We start from the raw sequence: 7,500 nt of genomic DNA on the forward strand, positions 1-7,500 counted from the left end.
ATTGGCCCAAGCACTTATTTGTTGGGGAGAAACTGAGCCAATTCGGAGTTGTTGATGTTTATATCGGTCGATCATAGAAGACAAATTCTGATTCATTCCGATTAAGCTTCCTTCCTATTAATCTGGAAGTTCTTCTCAGATACAAGGAAATGATTCAGTTCCAGAGCCAAAGATCGTAATTCTCGGACGAGCAATCGAAAAGATTCTGGAGCATTTTCAGGTTTAGGTATTGTTCCTCCAATGATCATAGTACCAAGTACTTCTTGGCGAGCTCTAATATGATCAGATTTATAAGTAAGCATTTCTTGTAAAATATGAGCAACACCAAATCCCTCTAGAGCCCAAACCTCCATTTCTCCTACCCGTTGTCCTCCTTGCTTGGACCTTCCTCTAAGTGGTTGTTGTGTAACAAGTGTATAATGTCCACTGGAACGCCCATGTATTTTATCATCAACTTGATGAATTAATTTCAAGATATAAGGTTTTCCTATTATAACAGGTTGTTCAAAAGGGTCCCCCGTTCTTCCATCAAATAGTCTGCTTTTTCCTGGATACTCGGGTTCAAATACCCATGGATTCGCTGTTTGCTTACCGGCTTCATATAATTCGGAAAACACTAGTTTTCTCGAAGCCTCTTGTTCATATCTCTCATCAAACGGTGCTATTCGATAATGTCTATCTAGTAGACTCCCTGCTAACCCAAGCGAGCATTCAAATATCTGTCCCACATTCATTCGTGAAGGGACTCCTAATGGGTTGAAGACCATATCAACAGGTCTTCCGTCTTGCAAATAAGGCATATCCTGTCTAGGTAAAATTTTGGAAATGATACCCTTATTTCCATGTCTTCCGGCTACTTTATCGCCTACTTTCATTTCGCGTTTCTGTGAAATATATACACGAATCGTTTCCGGATTATAACTAGAACCCCCTTTTTTCTGGATCCATCTCACATCGATGACTCGACCCCTCCCACCTATAGGTAATTTTAGACAAGTTTCCTTTGAAGTGGATACCTGAATCCCAAGTATGGCCCGTAATAATCTATCTTCTGGAGCATATGATGATTCTTTCGCCACCTGAGGCGTTAATTTACCTACTAAAATATCGCCCGTCTCCACCCAAGATCCCAGCATCACAATTCCATTTTTGTCTAAATTGCGGAGTAAATGGGCTTCTAGGTGCGATATTTCGTTAGTGATTCTTTCAGGACCTTGGCTTGTCACATGAGTCTGAATTTCATATTTTCGTATGTGAAAAGAAGTATAAATATCTTCATATACTAGACGCTCGCTAATGAGTACCGCATCCTCAAAATTGTAACCTTCCCATGGCATATAAGCTACTAATACGTTTTTGCCCAAAGCGAGTTCGCCACCAACCGTAGCGGCACCATCCGCTAAAATCTGTCCCTTTTTAATGCATTTACCCCGCTGAACCCGGGGAGTTTGATGCATACAAGTATTTTTGTTGGAACGTTGATACATAACTAATGGAATGCTTAGAGTATCCCCATTACCCGATAAAATAATCTTGTCAGTATCGGTAGAAATGATCTTTCCCTCTTGATCGGCTATAGCGGGAACCCCTGAATCTAGAGCCAATTGGCGTTCCAACCCAGTTCCAACAATGCACTTCTCGGAACGCGAAAGCGGAACTGCTTGGCGTTGCATATTAGAACTCATTAAAGCCCGATTCGCGTCATTATGCTCGATAAAAGGAATGAGGGAAGCTCCCATAGAAAAATATTGAAAAGGAAAAATACTTCGAAGATGAACTTGTTCCCATGCAATAGTCAGGAATTCTTGGCGGTATCGAGCCGGAACAACCTGTTCTTCCTGAATACCCTGATTCAAGGCCAAAGAATTTCCTGCCGCTACCATATAATATTCATCTCGACTTGGGGATAAATAAAGCATCTGTGCTTTTTTTGATCTCTCAAATATTTTATAAAATGGACTTTCTAGAGACCCCCAACGACCAATCCTGGCATGAATTGCTAAGGATCCAATAAGTCCAACATTGATTCCTTCAGACGTGTCAATTGGGCAAATGCGTCCATAGTAACTAGGATGGATATCTCGTATCCGAAAATTAGCAGTTCGCCCGGTCAATCCTCCGGGGCCCAAATAACTCAATTTTCTCCCATGAACTATTTGTGTCAATGGATTTGTTCGATCCAAAACTTGAGACAATGGGTGTAATCCGAAAAAGGATTCATAAGTGGTTGTTAATGGAGTCGAAGTTACCAAATTCTGAGGAGTCGGTATCAATTTATGCCTAATTGCTCCGCATATAGTTCCTCTAACTACATTTTCTAAACGAACCAGAGCCAATCCGAATTGATCTTGTAAGAGATCCGCTACAGAACGAATACGCTTATTTTTCAAATGATTCATATCGTCAAGTGTACCCATTCCAAATTTCATTCCAATCAAATGATCCGCAGCTGCCAATATATCTCGCGGTAACAAAAATGTATTGTTCTGAGGTATATTAAGATTCAGTCTCTGGTTCATATTTCGTCGACCAATCCTTCCTAATTCACATCTTTGCTGAAAGAATTTCTTTTGTAATTCCTTACACAAGGATTCAGAAAATACCGGATCCCCGCCTACACAAGAAAATTGTTGATAAAACTCCAAAATGGCATTTTCTTTTGACCCAATTTTTTTTTTTTCCTTATCGGTCAGGAAAGACAAGAAAATTTCAGGGTAGCAAACATTCTCTAGAATTTCTCTTAGATTCGAACCCATAGCTGATGATAGAACTAGAATAGATATTTTCTGTTTCCTACTTACACGAGCCCATATCCTTGCTTTTCTATCAATCTCTAATTCGAACCTCCCCCCCCAATCTGATATTATGGTACCAGTATAGACCGAAATTCCGTTAGGATCCAATTCTGATCGATAATAGATACCGGGGCTTTGCAATATTTGATTGATCACAATTCTGTATATTCCATTTACTATAGAAGTTCCGAGGGAGTTCATTAAAGGAATGTTTCCAATAAAAATTGTTTGTTCTTGCATATCCTTACTGGTTTTCAAAATTAATCCTGCGGATACATATAATTTAGAAGAATATGTGAGTGATTCATATACAGCATCCCTTTCTTTTATCAACGGTTCCACCAATTGATATGTTTCCACAAATAATTGAAATTCAATTTCTTGATCTGTATCTTCAATTTTTGGAAACTTATCAAGTTCTTCTGTTAAGCCCCGATCCATGAACCCACAAAATCCTTCAAATTGTATCTGATTCAACCCAGGTATTGTATACATTTCCCCATTTTCATTCCCGAGCATTTTGAATTTCCCATTTATCAAAAAAATCCCATTCTTTTCTCATTCTTCATCGAATCATATGAATCGATCTAATAATGATGGAATTGAATTTCTATTCTGTTTACTGAATCACATGAAATTTTATCTAACTCCATATACCATATAATATATATGGAATGTATGAAATGCGTATGAACGGAAGAAGAAAAATTATACTCAAATTTTAATTTATATTTATAACAAACAGCTACATAAAAGAATTGATAAATGCCATTTAGCCTTATGGAGTTTTGTATAGAATATCAAAAAAAAAAATAATAATTCAATTTCTACCATTATTATGATATTCCATATTCCAATCCGATTGAATACCAGAAAAATGAAATGAATTCCTGATTTGATCTGTTCGTTGAGATAAAGACAAAATAATCATAAAATATATATCGGGAGAGAGTTGATTTTTCTAGCACTTAATTTTTTCATAGATTCCATTGTTCTGTTCAAAAAATGATTCGCAGAGAAGAGAGATGTTTTTACCCATTTTTTAGTTTTTTATTTTTTAGTAGAATATTTAGAATATGATTGAAGTGCGTACGAAAAGAGGGCTTGTATTTATTAAACATATGCAGATATAGCATTTCTATTTATATATGTCTTTCCTCTTTTCTTTTTATTCCATTATAGCTCTCTAGTGGAGACAACACATGGCGTGCTCTATCAAAAATTCTATTTTTTCTTTAATTTTAATCTATTCAATGAAAAATTGAAACACGATAATTTCTTGCTGATTCCCTATGGACATCATATCTAGATAGATAAAATACCTCATTAGATAACTAGAGCTGTGTAACAACTTATGTTCGGGGGTTTACATAGACTCATAATTGCTGTTATATTATTATAATATAATTTATAATTATATAATTTATAATTGAAATTAAGAAAGTTTTTTTATTGAATTGAAAAATTGAAAAAAAAAATCAATACTAATTAGTTATGTATCCATTTTTATTTTCTTATACCATTAGAGAAAGACAAGTGAAGAAGAATCGTCCATAAATTTGCCGTCAATAGTTAATAGTTAATGGTTCCAATTTTTTTGTCCTGCATTTTTACTTTTGTAACTGAGAATCCACATTTTCTTTTTCAATAGAAAAGAAAAAAGAAAGGGAAAGTTTTTGTTTTTAGATATTGTGTGTCTTGAGATACTATAACCAATTGAAGGTATGGATCCAATCTAAAAATAAAAAGGGGATACTCTCATTTTTTTGTTTGTAGCCTTTTGGCGACATGGCCGAGCGGTAAGGCGGGGGACTGCAAATCCCTTATTCCCCAGTTCAAATCCGGGTGTCGCCTGATCAACAAAAAACGCGAAATCCTATATTCTGTTTTGCTGATATAACTCGACCAATTTTCTCCGGCAAAAACAAGTGTAAGAAAAGGACTCTTGATACTTTCTTGATTATAAACTTGATTATAAACTTCCGGAGGTTTTGTTTTCTAAAGTGTTGTAAATCCTTACGTCTAGGATTCAAGGAAAAACTAGAGTAGTGGAAGGGAATGAGTAAATCTTGATATGGTAGCCCCTCCCCTACTAATAGAGGGGCTACTATCGGAGTCTTGAATTAGATTGGATAACGGGAGTGTTTAATTAACTAATGAATGGTTGTAGAAGGGTTGGAAGATACTTTGTATACAGACTGATGAAAGTCTCTGAGTGTTCAGGCATCCAATCAATATTAGATTGGATGGATAATTGGCTTTTACTTAATAAGGGACACCAAAAGAAAGAAGAAGTCTTATTATTGCTACATGTGAGTAACATTCTTTTGATACTTCCAAAAGTGTTACTGCGTATTTTGCTTGTGCTTAATGGTTCTCGATTTTACTAGAAATCATATAAGAACTTGTTATAAGCGGATTTATTGAAGTGTTTCATCAACGGTGGTGTGTCAGAATTCCCTTTTCCTTTTGACTCTGCACCGGTAATTCCACTATTATTAGTGAACAATAATGGAAAAATTCCTTCCTATTTGTTTCATATTCATAGAAATTAGGGGACATAATACACATGGATATAGTAAGTCTTGCTTGGGCTGCTTTAATGGTAGTCTTTACATTTTCCCTTTCACTCGTAGTATGGGGAAGAAGTGGACTCTAGGGGTACTTCTAATTGGGTTGAGGAATCAAACCGTATCAATTGTTTTCTAGATCGTTTTGCAAAGCCTTTTTAACTATTTTATTAGTCTTCATTTCGAAATTCTTGGATTCTAGTGGAGTAATGTATTCTATGAATAATACCCTTTCAATCAAAATCAAACAAACATTTCAATAATTCCCATGTTCGTATTTCGAAAGTAAAAGGGATACGGATGATAGGCAATTTATTAAAAAAAAAAAAGAATTCTTCCTAAATTTTCTATTTTGATGAACCAGCTCTTACCAGAGTTATATATGGACAATGAGGGACAAGGAACCCCCCCCCCTTTTTTTTTTCTGTATTTGTTTGTTTTTATTTCCTTCCCTCTTTACTGTTACTGTTCAAAGAGAAAAAAAGTAGTTCTTTTATTTAATAAGATCTTGCCTTAGTGTAGTCACATATTGCACACTTACCCCCTGTTTTATTTATTATTTTAGGAATTTTATTTATGCCATGCTTTATTGACTCATTTCATATCATGGATCAAAGAAAAGAAGTTAAATTAAAAATCGGTTCCATGAAATGAAAGAATTAGAAAATCGTAAGACTTGCCTTTCAATTATTTCAGATTGATTGAAATCAACACAAATAAAATAGATCAAGCGAAGAAATAAAATTGAGATACTATGTACATTACATATATTTCATTACATATATTTAATTGATATCGACATGTATGAAGATACATATTGTAGATTCATCTATATTAAGCTTGTATCTTTATACATTACAATAATAGATATGGATAGTATGGTAGAAAGATTCATATTTTTTTTCTACCATACTATCGAGTTTGATAGGATACTGCTGATTCTAGTCCATTCATTTTATTTAATTTATTTAAGACGTGAAATTGGAATCCTTTTTTTCTTAAATCCTTGATAAAAAGTCAAGTTTCATTCAAATTAATCACTTTGACTGACAGTTTTTACGTATATTATAAGTAAAAAGGCGGTAGGAACTAGAATGAACAGCGCTGTAGCAATAAATGCGAGAATATTTACTTCCATAATTTCATTGTTTTTTTTACTTCGCAATAACTCGGGATTTAATCCCATAGAGATGATAAATTTGTCGCTTGTAAATTCAATGCGATGACTTACATTTCAATGACATCGAATCGGATCAATATCATGAATAACAATATCTAAGCTATCAAATCGATTCACCGTCGAGAATTGAATAGTATAACATAGGAAGCTCTTTTATCCACACCGAATACAAAATTGGATTCCTGGCCCAATCAAAAGAATTCCTTTCCTTTATTTCTATATATTCTTTTCCACTCTTTCTTTTCGATAATCTACCGCCTTCCTTGTACAATCATCTGATGATGTATCATCTGACTGCTTTTCCACTTTCACCGTTTACAAATAGTTTACAAATAAACCCCAACAAAAAATGGAAAGGAAAAAATAAATAAAAAAGGCTATCCTTGGGAATGAAATTCTTTCATTTGTATTCCCTTTCACAGAAAATGGAGGGATCAATTGATGTATTTTTTTTTTATTGTATCCGTCGGGACTGACGGGGCTCGAACCCGCAGCTTCCGCCTTGACAGGGCGGTGCTCTGACCAATTGAACTACAATCCCAGGGCAATAAAGAAAAGTGTACAGCATAGATATTCTTATGATTTCATTCAAGCCATTTTCTATTTAAATTTTAGATTCGAATCGCCGTGTTGTAACAAACAAAGGCGCGAGTGATATATTGATATCCATACGGGTATGCGCTTTAGTGAGAGCAACGCGGATTACTAGTTACTAGTAATCCTTTCGTTATTGCCAAATCGATCGATAATCAATTTTAAAATGAAAAAAAAAAAAGAGTCTTTTTTCTTTACTTTACTCTTTCTTTTCATTAAACTTTATACTTAATGATCCTGATATGAATCTAGATCATTATCAAGGTCAGAATTTATGGGAACAAATAAATAGAACAAATAAAAAACAAATAGCGGTAGGGATGGATATATCAGAAAATTGGACTTTTTTTATTCTTCCCTA

The sequence above is a fragment of the Durio zibethinus genome, unplaced genomic scaffold (assembly GCF_047325235.1).
Source record: "Durio zibethinus cultivar Kanyao isolate XHJ-2024 unplaced genomic scaffold, ASM4732523v1 HiC_scaffold_101, whole genome shotgun sequence".
In the NCBI taxonomy this organism is placed as follows: Eukaryota; Viridiplantae; Streptophyta; class Magnoliopsida; order Malvales; family Malvaceae; genus Durio; species Durio zibethinus.